The sequence below is a fragment of the Callithrix jacchus genome, chromosome 5, assembly GCF_049354715.1.
Source record: "Callithrix jacchus isolate 240 chromosome 5, calJac240_pri, whole genome shotgun sequence".
Taxonomy (NCBI): domain Eukaryota; kingdom Metazoa; phylum Chordata; class Mammalia; order Primates; family Cebidae; genus Callithrix; species Callithrix jacchus.
Window position 1 is genome coordinate 30,848,986 of NC_133506.1, and position 18,990 is coordinate 30,867,975.

At 45.2% G+C, this 18,990-nt stretch overlaps 1 long non-coding RNA gene across 1 annotated transcript; it reads left to right on the forward strand.

Annotated features, from left to right (window-relative positions):
- The first annotated feature begins 448 nt into the window (after positions 1 to 448).
- On the forward strand, positions 449 to 2,660 carry LOC118153591 (uncharacterized). The gene is made up of 3 exons (XR_004742856.3): positions 449 to 739; positions 1,495 to 1,676; positions 2,294 to 2,660. It is a non-coding gene; the product is annotated as an uncharacterized LOC118153591 (long non-coding RNA).
- The last annotated feature ends 16,330 nt before the right edge of the window (positions 2,661 to 18,990 follow it).

Here is an 18,990-nt window from a genome sequence, read left to right on the forward strand (position 1 = left end):
CAAGGTCTGCTTCTAGGGGATGAACCTAAACCAAACTTTAAGTTAATATTTATTATGCTTCATGTGCCCCACTGTGCAAGATGTATATCCCTAAAAGCCAGACACCATTAGCCTGCCCATTTGACAGATCAGGAAATCAGCCTCACAGAGACTGAGCAACCTGCTCCATCATGCATGCCTCTGTTAAGTGACGATCTGAGATCTGGGCTCTTGGTGAATGCGTTTACTGCTCCCAATGTGTTCATTCCAGTTTTTCACCCAAGGTGAGATTCCTGAGGGAGTTTCATGGCGAAGTGCCAGTCAAATAGTTAAGAAGATATGCCAGATGGGAATATTTTAGCAGCCACAAGAACAGTTGCTGAAGTTCTGTTCTCAGGCACTGCAGTGTTGCTCCCACAGGGGAGCATGGAGCTGGCCCACGCATCCCGCGAGAACACGGGAGGGAGTCATTCCATGTCTGCCCACAGCTCACAGGTCATGGTATTTTTATGCTGCACATAAAAACACATGAAGGGAGATTGCAAGATCCCTGCTGGAGAAGAAGGGCCACGTGCAAATTGCAAGCACCTGAATTAACATGATGTAGAGGAAGGCTGATGTCTGTCACTTCCATGAATGTGTCCTCTGAACAAAGAAGGCAAAGGACCTGGGGCAGGCGTTGAGGAGAACAGCCCTGAGGTGGGTCATCACCGCTGCAGCGGCCCAGGAGCGCTGAATTCCAGCTTGCGAGGCTGTCCTGGTAGGTGTCTGTTTCTACTTCATTTTCCCTTTCTGACACCCCGAATAAATGGCAGAGCTAGACGCAGAGGAAACAAATGGGTGTTTTGAACATTTACAGGATTTAGGATAAGGATCCTCCTATCAGGAAGCAATTGAATGAAAAAAATCAGCTAAGAGCGAGGTTTCCAATTTATATGAACACTTAGATTTGTCCCACAGGTTATTAACGCCGAGCAGCAAGCTTTTCATTCTGTTTGGAGCCCGAAAGCCGCAAAGCTATTAACTTGCATACATCTTGTGCGCTTCAAAATTGAAATTAGCTTCTTTAATTGCCGCGGCATAAAGCAAATATCTGTTCCTCGGAGGACCTGATTTTAAAGGTAGCTTGAAATTAAGTGACCCCAAGGCCCGTGCAGATGTGTGACAGCAGCTATGAAAAGAGGTGACTTACTGCATAATTGAAAGTGGTGCAGAAAACTTGAAATAATGAGAGGATTGTTTTTCTTTGTGCTTTCTTCCTCATTCTCTCGGTTTTATTACCAGCGATTAAGTGCTGATTAGTTCCTCCACTGCCTGACGCTTTGAGACATGCATAACAATCAGTGAGCCTGCAAATTGAGAGGAAACCCCTAATTGCTTGATAATGATCCCAACAGAAGCTGCTCCTCAGGAGGGGAACCGCTCATATTACCAGGCGGGGGCGGGGAGCGGGGGCGGGGGGGGGGGGCCTAGGTGTCCTCTTGGTCCTTTCTTCTTACCTGTTAATTCCACCAGTAAGGTGCCCAGCTCACCTGCTCAGTTCCCTGGAGAAATACTGAGGCCACAGGAAAATGGGTCCTGAAGACTGAGAGTCCCAGGAAGAGGCAACACTGAGACCAAGACAGAAATAACTGCACCGAGAGAGACAGGGGCAGAAAAAGGGAGAGGAAGAGGATGAGGGAGAGAAGGAGAGAAGGGTGAGGAAGACAGCTTACTTGTCCACAGTGTCAATGATGGTGCACTTTCCGTCTTTCCCCACCATGCAGATTTTTTTCTTTTAATTTTATTATTATTGCACTTTAAATTCTGAGATACATGTGCTGAATGTGCAGCTTTGTTACACAGGTATGCACATGCCATGGTGGTTTGCTGCACCCATCAACGCATTATCTACATTAGGCATTTCTCCTAAAACTAGCCCTTCTTTAACCTCTGACCCCTTGACAGGTCCTGGTGTGTGATGTTCCCCCTCTTGTGTCCATGTGTCCTCATTGTTCAACTCCCAGTTATAAGTGAGAACATGCAGTGTTTGGTTTTATGTTCTTGTGTCAGTTTGCTGAGAATGATGGTTTTCAGCTTCATTCATGTCCCTGCAGAGGACATAAACTCATCCTTTTTATGGCTGCATAGTATTCCATGGTGTATATGTGCCACATTTTCTTTATCCAATCTATCATTGATGAGCCTTTGCTATTATGAACAGGGCATCAATAAACATACATGTGGAAAGGTCTTTATAGTAGAATGATTTATAATCCTTTGAGCATATACCCAGTAATGGGATTGCTGGGTCAAATGGTGTTTTTATCTCTAGGTCCTTGAGGAATCGCCACACTGTCTTCCACAATGGTTGCACTAATTTGCACTCCCACCAACAGTGTAAAGGTGTTCCTATTTCTCCGGATCCTCTCCAGCATCTGTTGTTTCCTGATTTCTTAATGCTCACTCATCTGACTGGCGTGAGATGATATCTCACTGTGGTTTTCATTTGCATCTCTCTGATGACCAGTGATGATGAATGTTTTTTTCATATGTTTGTTGACCTCATAAATGTCTTCTGTTGAGAAGTGTCTGTTCAGGCTGATTGTTAACTTGGCATCAAACTGAAAGTTTTCTTAAATTTGCTATTTGAAAGCTTCAATAATTATAATAAAGATAACTTGCTTTTGTGTAGTGTTTAATTATCTCTGATATGTTTGTGATGGTATCTTGTAATTTTGGTGCACAAGGTCCTTTCATCTGGGTTACCTCTTTGAGTCGTCCCATAGACCCCAAGGAAATCAAGGTTATGTAAGAAATGGTACTAATGAGGGGTCCAGGCAATTCTTTTAGGGGATGAGAGGTATTTGCTGACTATCTTCACACACCAAAACTTAGTGCCTTAAACACCATGAATTAGCTCATAATTTTTGCAGGCCAGGTGCTTAGGAAGGTCTAAGCAATTCTTGGTTGGATTTCCCATGCTTGTTACAATCAGCCCTGGCTGGAGCTGCCATCATCTGAGGCACTTGGGCTCAAGGTCCAAGAGCTTGCTCAGCTGATGTCCCCTTCAGCCTCTCCTGCATGGGGATCTCAGGGGAGTTACATTTTGGATTGGGCATCCAGCTTCCCTTGCATGAAGCATCCCAGGAGAACCAGGTGGAAAGCTCATGCCCTTCCACCTGCTGACGGAAGTCACACAGTGGCCCCACATTGCGCCTATCCTTGCAGTGACTCATTATGGTCTGTCCAGATTCAAGCAGAAGGCTCCTAGACCTCTCAATAAAGCACCAATATGGTGCCATATTTTATTATCATGACAAGAGACATTCACAATGCAGTGATTGAAGAAATGTGGCCCCAAATGAGTCTTGAGCCAGGACTAGAACCTTAGGTGTCCTAGCAGTATTCCAGGGCCGCTTCTGTGCCTGACAGGTGTTTCTTGGCTCTCTAGGGATAAAACATGCAGGACACTCCATCATGGCGACCTAGTGTACCGCATTATTAAATAGAATAAAAAATAAGCTCCTCCCTCCCACAACTGTCAATCAACTTGTCTTCTGTTAAGTGACAGGAAAAGGTTCCCAGGAATAATGAAAAGGGAGGGGAAGGGCTTCGTCACACTCCTGTGTCTACATGCGGAACTGCTCTCACTCTGGCTGAGTTGCGGCTGAGGTAAACACTGCCACAGGACCTGTGATGCTGTTGTAATTTATTATTTATGGTACACAAGTAGCATGCGTGCATCGTTTCAGATATCATGTGAGGTACTTTTAAAAAATCACATACCCGTGGGCCTTTGGCCTACATAAAAGTAAAGAAAAATTAACCTGTCAACCCAGTTGTGGGGATGGCGCTTGACTCTTAGAAGTACAAAGGTGGAGTGGCTTGTCTATTCTGGGAAGCCTCATAAAAGCAGAAACAGCTGTTCTCACATTCATTAGCTTTCCCTACGGGGATTCAGACCAGCGATGCTTATCACCTTTTCTCCAGGATGTGAGGGGTCATTGTGCCTATTTTAAGCTAGAGAGGGCTTAGAGGCCAAGGGAATTTGGTATTATTGCTACAGAATCAGATCAGATGGAGACATATAGTTACACGGCTATATCATGTTTAGGATTATTCAGAAGTGTGAGAAGTAGAGTGGAAATGGAAATATTTTCCTATAATGAGCAATTGTAAAATTTATAACATTTATCAATGCAATACGTACATATGGTAAATAAAAATAAAATGGAACCCAAGTGTACTATGAGCACAGTCTCTCGCACACCCGCGTCCCTTTCCCCAGACGTGCAACTCGTTCTGCCTTCTGGTGGTTACCACAAAAGCACTAACTAACGTGACCATTGCGGTTTTTCGCCCATTCTAAAATAATTTTCAGGCATTAACTGGTAAGTTTCTGATTTAAAATTTAAAAAAATTAGTTCACCTAAATAATTCTATTTTCTGCTTTTCCACCTCTTCCCAATTTTAGGCAGGAATTCTTTTAGTTTCTGTGTAAATACAGGTAATGTCATTAAACATAGATTTATGCTTCTAGCAAGTTTATAAAGTATCTTTGGCGTCATCTCTATTTCTGCACCCACTCCCAAACCTCTGTCAATTGGACCTTTGTTAGGGAGGATAACATTTATTTTATATTTTGTACCATAGTTGATTTAAAAGTTCAAAACTAATAAACATGCTTAATAAGAGATGGCAAAGTAAGTGTGGTTTACCCCCGAGACACATACTGTGGTTGACTCACATTTCCTTCTCCAAGCCCAGTGTCGTGGCCTGGGACAATACAGGCAGACGTTTCTAGGAGAAACATCAAGTTATACCCCGACTGCCCTGCAGACCACAGCCTAGTTTGCTTCATATTTGAGCTATAATGTTCTTGAAAAGATTTTGCTTTGCCTGAAGTTTCTGCCTTTTGGTTCTTCAATCCTGTACAGGTTCCACATTTTCCCAAACGCATGAGTCTCTATCCTAAGACACGTCCAAACGTTCCTTAATCACAGGGGCATGATCTAGTGGCTTGGAGGGCCCTGGAAAAGCCAGATAAGACATTTTAAAGTCCCAAGTTTACATAAAAGAACAAAAAGAGGAAGAACCATAGTAGCGTGTCACTGCTGTGGATTCAGACTTCATCTCTCAGCCCAGGGAGAGGATTGAGGGGGAAAGGACAGAACGTGAAACAAACAAGCTTGAGGCCTTGTCAGTGTCTATACTGGCAAACTGAGGAGCATGCACCCCCCAGGGTGGTAAGCTGGTGGAAATGGCAATGCGGAATCCTGGGCAGGTGTCTGTATACCAACGTTTGTCTTCCCACACACGGATCAAAAAGACCAGGTAGCATGAGCCCCCAGCCTACCCGTCTCACCCTCTCTCCACACCACCATGCTTCCTTTGTCCCTGTTCAGCAATGAGAAAAAAGCAGAAATGTTCTGTACATACATATTGCCAAAAAAAATGAACACACAATCAAATAAAGACCTACATCAGAAGAGAAATTAACCAAAGAAGAATGAATATAAACACACAGCTCTCCAAGATGCTCAATAAATCACAAGTATCATTGCTTCATAAAATCAGCTCAAAGACAAATGCATACAGCTAATATGTATAAATTGGAAAAAAACAGGTTAAAAGATAAATAGAAATTCAGGTGTTATAGAATATCAGAGACAGACCCATAAATGCACTGATTGGGTTTCATGAAGATGAGAACCGAACTAGAACAGAAATAATTTATCCAAACTGTAGTAAAGCAAAATATTCTTGAAATAAAGAGCTGTGTCTGTAGCCTGAAAGGCCACACCATTCTCGGAAACATACGTACTGTGGAAAACGTGTGATGAAGTTCCTCTTTTAATGCTTGGGACGTCTCCTGGTCCCCAAATTTATACTTCAGTGTTTATGGTTTTTGAATTTTTGACTTGTGCTTTCCAAATATTTCTCTCCCATTTTCCATCATCCTTTTATTTATAGTCTAAAAGGGCTTTATCTTTCAGCCTTACCAATGATGTTAGTTTAACTTCAGAAATACTAATTTTAACTACCAAAAATATTTTCTTGTTCTTGATTCTTTCCCCCGCAACCTGTTCTCGTGTAAGATACTTGTGATGACGTTTTGGAGTGTTGAATGTGATCTCTTTTGAATTATCCAGTTTCCTATGAAATCCGTTATTTTTGTTGGCCTTGGCTGTTCCCCTTGGAATTATCGCCTCTTCTCCACCTCAAGTGCTTCCTTGGGGACAGGAACAATTCCAACACCTCATCTCCACCTGTGTGCATCTCCTGTTGCTCCAGCCACAGAGGTTACCATCTCCTTGATTTTCGGTTTCGTTATTCTCTTTTTTGACTATGTAAGTCTAACCTTCATATATGTATGTTTAAGTAATATTTATTGTAAAATTTTAAAAATATATTGAAATGCTATCAAAGTATGTTTCTCCAGGGACCTGTTTTAATTTTTTCCTCCCTTTAACCAAGTGTTTCTATGATCAGTCCTGTTGCTGTGTGTAACAGTGGTTCATTTCAGACAGGCAGCTCTTGTAAATTACCCTGGCCAGTGAAACATATGAAAAAGGGTACATGTGTCAGTTCCAGGAAGCGTTTAGAGTCAGCGCATGATTTCCTGTGCTCACACCCATGGCTGCCACATCTGGGGAAGTGGGTATTGACACGGGGCTGCCACAAGATCAGCACCACCAGGAGTGATCGGCCACAGGCCGGAAGAGGTGGTCCTGGAGAGTTCTTGGGCCAAAGCAAAACTGGCATGAACAAGAAATAAGCTTTTTTGCTCCAGATCAGTAAGATTTTGGAGCTATTTCTAGCACAGGATAATCTACCATACCTTTTCCTTCGATTTTCGTGCCTGCAGTAATGGAGCTACATTTCACTTTTCCTTCCTTCCTTCCTTCCTTCCTTCCTTCCTTCCTTCCTTCCTTCCTTCCTTCCTTCTTTCCTCCCTCCTTCCCTCCCTCCTTCCCTCCTTTCTTTTTTTCTTCCTTGAAATTCCTTCCCTCCCTCCCTCCCTCCCTTCCTTCCTTCTTCCTTTTTTTTTTCTTTTGGACAGGGTCCCGCTGTGTTACCCAGGTTGGGTGCAGTGGTGTGATCTCAGCTCACTGCAACCTCCACCTACCAGATTCAAGCAATTCTCCTGCCTCAGTCACCCAAGTAGCTGGGAATTCGGGCTCATGCCACCACGTCCGGCTAATTTTTTGTATTTTTAGTAGAGACAGGGTTTCACCTTGTTAGCCAAGATAGTCTTGATCTCCTGACCTCATTATCTGCCTGCCTTGGCCTCCCAAAGTGTTGGAATCACAGGCAACCGACACTGAGAAAATACCTGACTCTCAGTCCTCTCCCCAGCCCTGCTCTTCCCTGTACTTTGCTTTATAGTATTGAATCCTGAGTTTAACTCTGTGAAACACTGTTGCAAACAGACTTCTAATTCCAGATGGTTGCCTAAACTCGAGAAATCCTGTTCTTTAGTTCCAAACAATTATAATGCTTTAGATACATCAAGAAAGACAGATAGCCCAGAGCCCACGGTGTCATGCTTGCAGTATGTCAGCTTATTCCTACGAAACCTCTGGCAAGCATGAAGCAGTTTCTGCATGAAATCCAGACCCAGTTATGTTAAGCAAACTATCAAAGCTCAAATGCTGGGAAGAAGTGACAGGGCTAAGGAGCGGAGCAGGCCACTCGGACTGCGAGTCGGGCTTTCTCAATGTCCTCATGACAAGTGTATTAAAAGAAATTTAACAGATTTTGCCTGACTTTCTTCAGGTCGATGGACTGGCTTATTGTCTTGGCTAACACGTTCTATCAAATGTTTAATTATTACGACAAATTTTATTTTTATTTATTTTTTATTTTTTGAGACAAAGTTCCATTCTTGTTGCCCAGGCTGGAGTGCAATGGTGCTATCTCAGCTCACTGTAACCTCCACCTCCCCAGTTCAAGTGACTCTCCTGCCTCAGCCTCCTGAGTAGCTGGGATTACAGGCACACGCCACCAAGCCTGGCTATTTTTTTTTTATTTTTAGTAGAGACGGGGTTTCACCATGTTGACCAGGCTGGTCTTGAACTTCTAACCTCAGGCAATCCACCCACCTCAGCCTCCCAATGTGCTGGGATCACAGGCATGAGCCACCATGCCCGGCCTACGATACATTTTGCTTTGGCTGATAAAAACTTTATAACAGGCTGGGCGCGGTGGCTCAAGCCTGTAATCCCAGCACTTTGGGAGGCCGAGGCAGGTGGATCACGAGGTTAAGAGATCGAGACCATCCTGGTCAACATGGTGAAACCCCGTCTCTACTACAAATACAAAAAATTAGCTGGGCACGGTGGCGCGTGCCTGTAATCCCAGCTACTCAGGAGGCTGAGGCAGGAGAATTGCCTGAACCCAGGAGGCGGAGGTTGCGGTGAGCCGAGATCGCGCCATTGCACTCCAGCTTGGGTAACAAGAGCAAAACTCCATCTCAAAAAAAAAAAAAAGTTTATAACTTTAAAAACGTCTACCCACAGGCCAATTTGGCAGAGGCCAAGAGACCATCAGCAGAGGTTGGTGAGCTCACCACTTGAAGAAATAAACAGCAACACTGTTGTGAGTTCAGGAGAAGCCCACGGGGCGGGCACAGCTGTTGCAATGTTTTGAGACAGGACATTAGTTTCCTCTCAGTCTCCATTGTCATACTCTTTTTCCATAACCTAAGGGGCAATTTCTTACCGGTGGAAGTAAATTGCATTGTGTACCAGCTCTGGCTTTGAAGTTTTCATTTTCTGTCTGTAATAACATGCTATGATTATGTATGAGCTTCTAAATGGGAACAGAGGAGACTTAATTCCATTAAATTTCCCTGGAGAAAGGAAGTCAGTTTCAGTTCATACACAAGGATTCTTCTTGTTATATAACTGCAGTGTTTGCGGCCTTATTTTAGAGTTGTTCACTGTGGCTTGATGAGATTTTATTTTATGTAGTCAGTCCAAGCTACTCATATTTGACTTAACTTGAGAGGCAATAATACAAAAAGTTTTCTTCCTTCTGAACTATTAAAATGTACCTGACTTTCCTACCCCCACCCTAGGGGAATATGAATTTAGCTCTGATAAAATTCAGCATCTAAGTTGCTCTCTCCTTTCCACAGGCTGAATATTTTTTCTACCATTGCATAAGATCTACCAGCCACAGACAGGCACTGTTTTTAGATGGTCTTGAGGCATCTCATTTTACAAAGAGTTTTACAAAGAAACAGATGCCATGTGGAAACCGGAGGGGTAGGGCGGGAGAGCAGACAGAAGACAAGGGTTGTAGCTGAATCACATGAACCCTGGGTGCAATACCAAGGTCTCCCCAGAAAGCCATCAGGGTACACCTGTGAGGTGAGTAGATTCCTAATTAGCTCGAGAAAGGTGGTCAAACACAGCTGAAATGTGCCTTTTAGTAGCAGGAAAAGCATCTGCTATAGTTTGGATGTTTGTCCCCAAGCCCCATATTGAAATTTGATCCCCCATATTGGAAGGGGGCTTAAGGGGATGTGTTTGGGTCATGAGGACAGACCCCTCATGAAGCCTTGGTACTGTGCAGTGAAGCGTGAGTTCCCACTCTGTCAGCTCCCTTGAGAAACTGGTTGTCAAAACAGGCCTGCCACTCCCCATCCTTTTGCTTCCTCCTAACCATGTGGTCTCTACAGACCACACGCTCTTCATCATGCGTGGAAGCAACCTGAGGACCTCACTGGACAGAGAGCGGATGCTGGCACCATGCTTCTCGTCCAGCCTGCGGAACTGGCTGATAGAAACTTCTTTCACTTATAACTTACCCAGACTTCAGTGTTTCTTTGCAGAACACAAACAGACGAAGCATCTGACAACCGAGTTGTTCAATGGAGAGACTGTTAGAGCCTGGGGAGGAGTCATCAGGTTCAATTGGTACGAGATGCAATTAGCTAACATGATTTGGGACAGCTGTCTCCACTGAGGTCGCCCGGGGGTCACAGAGTGATGCTTCAGAAGGAAGACCTGACTACTTCCTACCCGGGGCTCCACAGAGAGACAGAACTGACAAGATAGACAGAGAGGGAAATATGACAAGGGGTAGTAGGGGAATATTGGCCCACTCAATTATGGAGGCCAAAATGTCTCATGATAGGCCCCCCACAAGCTGGAGAGTGAGGGAAGCATAGCTCAGTGCAGTTTGGAAGGCCTGAGAGCCAAGGAAGCCAGTGGTATAACTCTTAGGTAGAGGCCCAAGGCCCAACAGCCTTGGGGGAGGTGGTGCTGTGAGTTTTTGAATCAAAAACAAGGAAACCTGGAGTTCTGGTGTCCAGGGTCAGAAGAAAGGCATTCAGCTCGGAAGAGAGAGTGAGAACACTCTTTCTTCTGCCTGTTCATTCCATGTAGGACCCCAGAGGATTGACGGTGCCTACTGGCACCGAGGCTGGAGCTTCCCCACTCGGTCTTGCAACTTAAATACTAATCACAGAAACACCCTCACAGAGACACTGAGGGAGCCCAGTCATTCCAATCGAATTCCAAGCCACCTGGCTTTCCCTTTCAGCAGAAGAGAGATGGGTTCAGTGCCCATTGAAGCACTGGAGATAAATGATGCTTTACCAGCTATCTGGGTCTCCCTTAATCCAATCAAATTGATGCCAGAATCAGCCATCACAGGCTCTTTCTGCATCCACAGGAACTGAGGGTGAAACGGATCAGACTGGCTTTTGAAACATTTCCGCTTTCATCCTTGAGCTCTGAAGAACCCCACTGGCTCTTAAGGAAATTAGATTTGGGCTTCGTGAGATTCTATCTAATCACTTGTAGAGAACGTCTAATTTTCTGAACTATTAAAAAAATTTTAAACTTTACATTTTCTGTGTACACTTATTTTTCTTCTTTATCCAATAAAAGTCGAAAATGATAGGAATAAAAAGTTTGAGAATTTTTAGGGCCCATGTGTCTTCAGTTCAGGGGCAGGAGGTGGGCGTGTCAGGGAGGGAGAATATGCTACTGGACATATCAGACTAGCAGCCACCAAGACTACTTCATGCTGCCAAGCCCCGGTTGTTTATATGAGTTTTCAGAGTATTCCTGGGGAATTTGACTAACTTGCAAAAAGCCAGAGGGCCTGGAGATTCTGCTGCTGAAACCCAGCTGTACTTGTCAAGTGACCCCCACAACCAATCTTGCCAAATGTGGAAAAATGTTAAGGAAGTTTCTGCAGGCAGTGAATAATGCCTACAGTCTTGGGGGAAATGATTTGTGGAAACTGAAACTCAGATTGGTAGATGGACTTTGGTTTGAAATGAGTTTGATTATATTTAGGGTGAAATGAGAGTTAGAATTCTGCCATAACAAAGATTACTTAATAATTCCAATGGAATTTGTCACTGTCCAGTTTGTCAATTAACTAAAAAAATCCAGATATTTCTATGAACCCAATTATTTGCCAAATTAATGTGAAAGCTTGCCTACATCTTTCCGTTGTGTGCAGATACTCTGCACAGTGTAGATTTGGTCTCTAGATGTGAGTGAGCCCTGGACGCAATGCATAATAGAGACACACTGTGCTTCGTGCCGCACACTGTGCTGGGCACGTGTTACACATTTCCCTGCATCCTTACCACAGATGCATCAGTAGTATGATGCTTCTCTTGTGGCCAAGGAGAAAGCTGTGCATCAGGCCAGTGAGGCTATATATCCAGGGATCACCAGCCAGTACGTGGGTGTACTGACTCCCAAGGCCAAAGCCCACCCACTTGCCAGGTAACTTTCTAGGGATATAAAGACATTCAATGTTACGATGGTATATGGGTTACATGAGTGTATCCGTCTACCAAACGTGTGCTTCCGTGACTTGTGCAATCAGGTATGGGATGTAATCGTAACTAATGTTTTTATCCAAAAACTTTTTTCATCGCCTTAAGACATCACGTTTACTCAGCTTTATTCTGACAATTTCAGGCAGAGTTTAAAAATCTATCAAAATTAAACATATTGGTGACATCGAGACAAACAGACAACAGGGCAGGGAAGATGGAGCTAAAACCAGGGCTGAGTTCGGTCCACAGATGGCTCGTGGTCCTACTCAATCTCTAGAAATGGGCTAAACATTTGCCTCTAAGCTTTCCAGTAAGCAACGTAACAGGAACCATGTCAGCTCAATAGGCCTCAGAGTCCAGGAGAAAATAAAATAAATGGTTACTTAGGGAAGGTAAAGCTATTTCCGGTAAGGAATTCAGAGAGAGTTTTCCTTTGAGTCTTCATAAAGAAGACACTCTTTGATGTAGAGCACAGCATTAACCACATTCGTATGCAAGTTTTAAAGGCTAAATCTCATAAAATCTTTTAATACAGGCCATAACGCCAAGCAGCAAAATTAGAGAACTTGGGGGTCGGGGGGATGAAATTTGCTGTGCTTGGAAACTAATGCGATTATTGGTTTCCCATGTTCTCACTTAATCCAGGGTTTTAAGGAATCTAGAGAAAAATCAGGATTGATGTTTTTCATTAGTGCATTTTCTTACATCTGAAGCTCTTGAACTGGGTGGTGGGGAGTTTGGATTGCACTGGCTTGTGATGTGTTTCCCGGAGAGCCATGTGCTTCTTAGCTGGACCACCTGAGCACACCACTAGGAAAACTTTTTGTATAGTCTAGGAGGTGGGAAAATTTCCTGTGAGCTTCATTCAGCTGTAGTCCTATAATCAGCCTTCTGTATAATTTGATGGAACTTACCAATGTGAAGTGAAACTGTTACTATGACCCCAAACTCTCCAGACAAAATGGACTCTGTGGCTAGCAGAAACACCCAAATCAAAGTAATGAAAACCCAGCGGCCACAGTAAGAGAAGGTTGGCCACGTGCCTTTTGTTTCTGGAGAGGCCGGTTCCAAACAAACACGCTGTCTGTGCCTCTGACTAAGACAGTTCTTGCAAAGGGAGCTGACACACCACGGTTGGAAATCTCCTCCCACCAGCCTGAAAGGGCATCCAACAGACACTTACGGTTTGGGGTTTAGAAACTACCCAGTCAGGATTCAGTTATTTTCAACCAGTCAGACTTCAATGAGTTTAAAGCCTTCATTTGCATATACAGACCTTATTGAAGACTGCGACAGGAATGTTCCGTGTTTGAACCAGACCCTTTCTTCGTTCTCCAGTATGTGCTTTTGTTTTCCACCAGAGCCTGTGTCTCTCTGATGTCTGGATTGTTTTCTACTTAATAAAAAATAAAGTTTTCAACTTTTCCTCCATAGATCTTGTTTTTTTTGTCAGCACCTCAAATAGATGTATGTGAAGGTGGAAAAAGCAAAACTCCCTCTAGGGCATTAGCTGTATTAGGGGTTAGAGTCTCTATCTTTCCACCCATCAGACCAAGCGCATGCTTTCCCTCATGTTTCCACCCATCAGACTTAGGCTTCCTTCCCCAGGACCCACTTCCTGTTAACCAACTGCATGCTTCCCCTCGTGTTTCCACCCATCAGACTTAGGCTTCCTTCCCCAGGACCCACTTCCTGTTAACCAAGCGCATGCTTCCCCTCGTGTTTCCACCCATCAGACTTAGGCTTCCTTCCCCAAGACCCACTTCCTGTTAACCAAGCGCATGCTTTCCCTCATGTTTACACCCAGCCGACTTAGGCTTCCTTCCCCAGGACCCACTTTATGTTAACCAAGCGCATGCTTCCCCTCGTGTTTCCACCCATCAGACTTAGGCTTCCTTCCCCAGGACCCACTTCCTGTTAACCAAGCACATGCTTTACCTCATGTTTACACCCAGCCAACTTAGGCTTCCTTCCCAAGGACCCACTTCCCATTAACCAAGGGCATGCTTCCCCTCATGTTTCCACCCATCAGACTTATGCTTCCTTCCCCAGGACCCACTTCCTGTTAACCAAGCGCATGCTTTCCCTCATGTTTACACCCAGCCGACTTAGGCTTCCTTCCCCAGGACCCAATTCCTGTTAACCAACCGCATGCATCCCCTTGTGTTTCCACCCATCAGACATAGGCTTCCTTCCCCAGGACCCACTTCCTGTTAACCAACCGCATGATTCCCCTCGTGTTTCCACCCATCAGACTTAGGCTTCCTTCCCCAGGACCCACTTCCTGTTAACCAACCGCATGCTTTCCCTCGTGTTTTCACCCAGCAGACTTAGGCTTCCGTCCCCAGGACCCACTTCCTGTTAACCAGCCTCATGCTTTACCTCATGTTTACACCAAGCCGACTTAGGCTCCATTCCCCAGGACCCACTTCCTGATAACCAAGCGCATGCTTTACCTCATGTTTTCACCCAGCCGACATAGGCTTCCTTCCCCAGGACCCACTTTCTCTTAACCAAGTGCATGCTTCCCCTCATGTTTCCACCCAGCAGACTTAGGCTTCCTTCCCCAGGACCCACTTCCTGTTAACCAAGCGCATGCTTCCCCTTGTGTTTCCACCCATCAGACTTAGGCTTCCTTCCCCAAGACCCACTTCCTGTTAACCAAGTGCATGCTTCCCCTCATGTTTCCACCCAGCCAACTTAGGCTTCCTTCCCCAGGACCCACTTTCTCTTAACCAAGTGCATGCTTTCCCTCATGTTTCCACCCATCAGACATAGGCTTCCTTCCCCAAGACCCACTTCCTGTTAACCAAGCGCATGCTTTCCCTCATGTTTACACCCAGCCGACTTAGGCTTCCTTCCCAAGGACCCACTTCCCATTAACCAAGCGCATGCTTCCCCTCGTGTTTCCACCCATTAGACTTAGGCTTCCTTCCCCAGGACCCACTTTATGTTAACCAAGTGCATGCTTCCCCTCATGTTTCCACCCAGCCGACTTAGGCTTCCTTCCCCAGGACCCACTTCCTGTTAACCAAGCGCATGCTTCCCCTCGTGTTTCCACGCGTCAGACTTAGGCTTCCTTCCCCAGGACCCACTTCCTGTTAACCAAGCGCATGCTTCCCCTCATGTTTCCACCCATCAGACTTAGGCTTCCTTCCCCAGGACCCACTTCCTGTTAAGCAACCGCATGCTTCTCCTTGTGTTTCCACCCATCAGACTTAGGCTTCCTTCCCCAGGACCCACTTCCTGTTAACCAACAGCATGCTTTTCCTCATGTTTCCACCCATCAGACTTAGGCCTCCTTCCCCAGGACCCACTTCCTGTTAACCAACTGCATGCTTCCCCTCATGTTTCCACCCATCAGACTTAGGCTTCCTTCCCCAGGACCCACTTCCTGTTAACCAAGTGCATGCTTCCCCTCATGTTTCCACCCATCAGACTTAGGCTTCCTTCCCCAGGACCCACTTTCTCTTAACCAAGCGCATGCTTCCCCTCATGTTTTCACCCATCAGACTTAGGCTTCTTTCCCCAGGACCCACTTCCTGTTAACCAACCGCATGGTTTCCCTCATGTTTCCACCCAGCAGACTTAGGCTTCCTTCCCCAGGACCCACTTCCTGTTAACCAACTGCATGGTTTCCCTCATGTTTCCACCCAGCAGACTTAGGCTTCCTTCCCCAGGACCCAGTTCCTGTTAACCAACTGCATGCTCTCCCTCGTGCATATGGTTGAATGATTTCATCAGGAGAACGGAAGATGATAATAAACATTGCAAACTTTATACAATTTGAGGAAGCTCTTTTCAATGTTTGCTTCTGTTTCCGTCTGACCAACCCAGCTCAGGCTGGCCTGACTTCCTTCCCCCTTTCCTTTTTCCTTGTTTTCTTCCCACTTATTTTTTTTTGTTGTGTAGTTTAGGTATAAATGCAATAGTCTTTATCACACTTCATACGAGGGAAATGGAATTCCCAATTTCTGGGTTTGGGGCAAGGATTTTATATTAAAAATCATCCAATGATTGGAGGTAAGAATGAAAAGCTCTTCTTTGGGACCTCCTGAGAAAAGCTTCAAAAAGTTTTCAGGGAGCAGCATGTCGCATGTCCCCAATACTTCATTTATTTTCTTCAGTTGTGGTAGATGGAAAAATGATCACAGTTGTATGCACCTCCTGTCATCAAAAGGCATGATCAGTTTCCCCATCCGTTGGCCCTGAGTTTGACCTGGTTTGGTCAGTAGAAGTCAGAGGAAGTGACAGGTGCCAGTTACAAGTTTGGGCTACAAGTTCCACAACTGTACCTTTTAGAAATCAACTGGACCACTGTGTGAGTAGGACCAGGTCAGCCTGCTGGAGAATGAGGTCCAGTTGCTCCCGTCATCCCAGATGACAGCCAACCAACCACAAGTCATGTGACTAAGGTCATCTTAGACCAGCCAAATTCCAACCAACCTTTCAGTAGACGTCAGACACATGAGCAAACCCAGCTAAGCTCAGCCAACCCTAGACAGGGCAGCAGAGTTGCCCCGTAACACACAGAATCATGACCAATAATAAATGTGCACTGTTTGAAGCTGCCACGTTGTTAGGTGGTTTGCCACACCACAAAAGCTAACTGACACGTCAGCTCTGAAAACTCCTCGGTGTAATCAAGGTGCTGGCAGGTGCAGGACAACTGTGCCCAGGTTAACATGACTTTGTCTCAGAATCATAATTAATTCAATTGCAAGTTACAGAAATCTAATAAAATCTAACTTACTCAAAAAGGGGAATTTATTGGTTCACAGAACCAAGCTGTAGCAAGCACAAGAGTGCAACTGGCGACTCTTGGCTGACCAGAGCCAGGAGCGTGAGCCGCATTGACGTTTTCTCTTTCAAATTCAGTGCACTTAAGTGTGATGGAAACCTTTCTTTAGAAAAGAAAAAAGAAACATTATTCCAGGGTATGTTTACCATATATTCTTGGGCAGGGAGGGTGAGGCTGATCAAAGATTTGTTTCCTATGCTTTCCTCTCAAAGATTCCCTTTGTCTTGTGGCCTCTAGAGCTGACAGCAGAATTAGGCAGACCTCACCTGTTGAAGACTCATAGTGGAATTTGTTATTCTTTCTGGCTGCCTGGAATCTGAACCACCTTCTTATATTTTGGCGATTCTCTACTGACTCTGGCAGAATCTGGCCCCCATTATGTAAGTGGGAAAGCCTGGAGTGCCTTCCTAGCCTCCCTTGCAGCTGGGCCTAGTCATGTGACCTGCCTCTGCCAATCAGGCACCTGCCCTCAGCTTACAGGACCCCTGTGATGTGAGGGGGCCATGGCCTCTGGGAACCCATTTTATGAAGATGGTGGTTCCGGGGTCTGTGGGGGTCAGCAGCAGAGTTTCTACGGAAAGCGCCCAGTGTTCAGTGTTAGAGCTGCATCTTCAGCCGGCAGCTGAAGGTGCTTCCACCAGGCCAGTGTTGGGGCTGCTGCTGGCTGCTCTGCCTCCTAGCCTGGTTCCCCAATCTCCTTCAAGATTCAGCAAACTTTCCAGCACCAACTTAACACATTTTTTCTTGTTCATTTGTTTGTTTAAATTCCCCAGTCATTAGCTATTGCATGCAACTATGAAACCAGGATAAAGCCACACATTGCAGGGAATATGATCCCTTCAAACAGTGTGTATTTATTTTGTCTTGAGTGACTGTCGGCTTGCAAGCAATGTCAAAATTCGAGTCCTACCACGTTTGTTGAGCTTTTGCTTACATCCTGAGGCAGAGAATCCAGCCTTGTGACTCAGCAGGGTGGACAGCTGTCAGGCCCAAGTATCTTTACATCTGCGGTCCTGACCTGAGGAACACTGTCTGCACCATAATCTTATTTTTTTCTGTCTGCACTCAGATGGCCCCATTTGAACTAGTTTGTTTCTTATGGCATCTTGTTCAAACTCAAAAGCAGCAGTCTCATTTTGAAAATGTCTCTTTCAAAAATCCAGATAGTCAAGTGTTCTTACTAGTCAATTTTGTTCAACAAATTCATTTCCAGTTTAGTGGCTTAAAATAATAATTTATTATCTCTCATGATTGGGTTCAACTGAATTTTCACGTGGGGTGTCCAGGTTATTGCCATTACATATTGGCTCAGACTACAGTCGTCTTAAGGCTCAATGGGGCTGGAAGCTCAAGGTGGCTTCTTGTGTCCCGGTCAGGTGCCCACAGAGATGGCTGACCATCAGGAGCTGGCCATCAGATCTGTCTTTCCATGCAGCCTCTTGAAGTGGCCGCTGGATTTGGGAGTGAGATTTCAGATCCAGCACAGTGCCACTTCCACCATATTTTGTTGCTCAGAACAATCAAGGAGTCTCCCCAGATTCGCGGGCAGAATAACATAGACCTCATATTCCAATGGGAGGAACGTCAAAGAATTTGTAGCTGTCTTTATTCCTCTACTTGGTGGCAAGCAGTTGAAATCCCAAGAAAAAAGCTTATTATCTGTTGTCTTAACTTGGATTTCCCCAGAAGGAGATCCTGAGACAAAGACTGTGAATTCAACATTATCTCTGGAGACACTAGCAGGGAAGTGAGACAGAGAAGGGAAGAAATCCAATGACAGGTACATGATCAAGCAGGTGACTGAGTATAGAGGACTGGGCTAGTCCCAGCAGGGAATCTGGATGATATGTGGGTGTGTGCAGCCGTGCTGTCAGAGATGTGTGGGAGCTGGGGTTGTCCACTGCTTCTTCCAGATGTTAATTCCCTGGCGCTTCTGGCACTCTGGCATGTGTGTTCAAAGATGATTCTGGGAGCTTTTCAGGTGGAGAGAAGGCAGGCTTAGAGCTGGCAGCTTTCTGTTGGCAGCACTGGGTTGGGGCATATTGAAGGGCCACTGGCCATGTCTGCATCCTTGCGAACCAGTAGCTTCTCTACCAAAATAGGGGCAGGAGGGAACTATGCTGCTCCTTGACCGTTTTCTTCCTTTCCTTTGTGACTTTGGCCTCCCCTTTAAGAAACTATGACTTGGGATTGTCCAGTTTCACCATTCATTGTTTCTGCCACAGACCTGAAGGGAGACTAGCTTAGGATAAAAGTAGGGAAATACTGGCTTGTGTATCCAAACCATAGGAAGGAGGGAGACAGAAGAAGGCACCAGGGACAGCCGGGTCCAGAAATGAGTTACTGTTGGCGTCTGAGTCTTTCTGTCTCTTATTTCTGGCTTTCTCTGCACTTCCGCAGTACTCAGACCTGC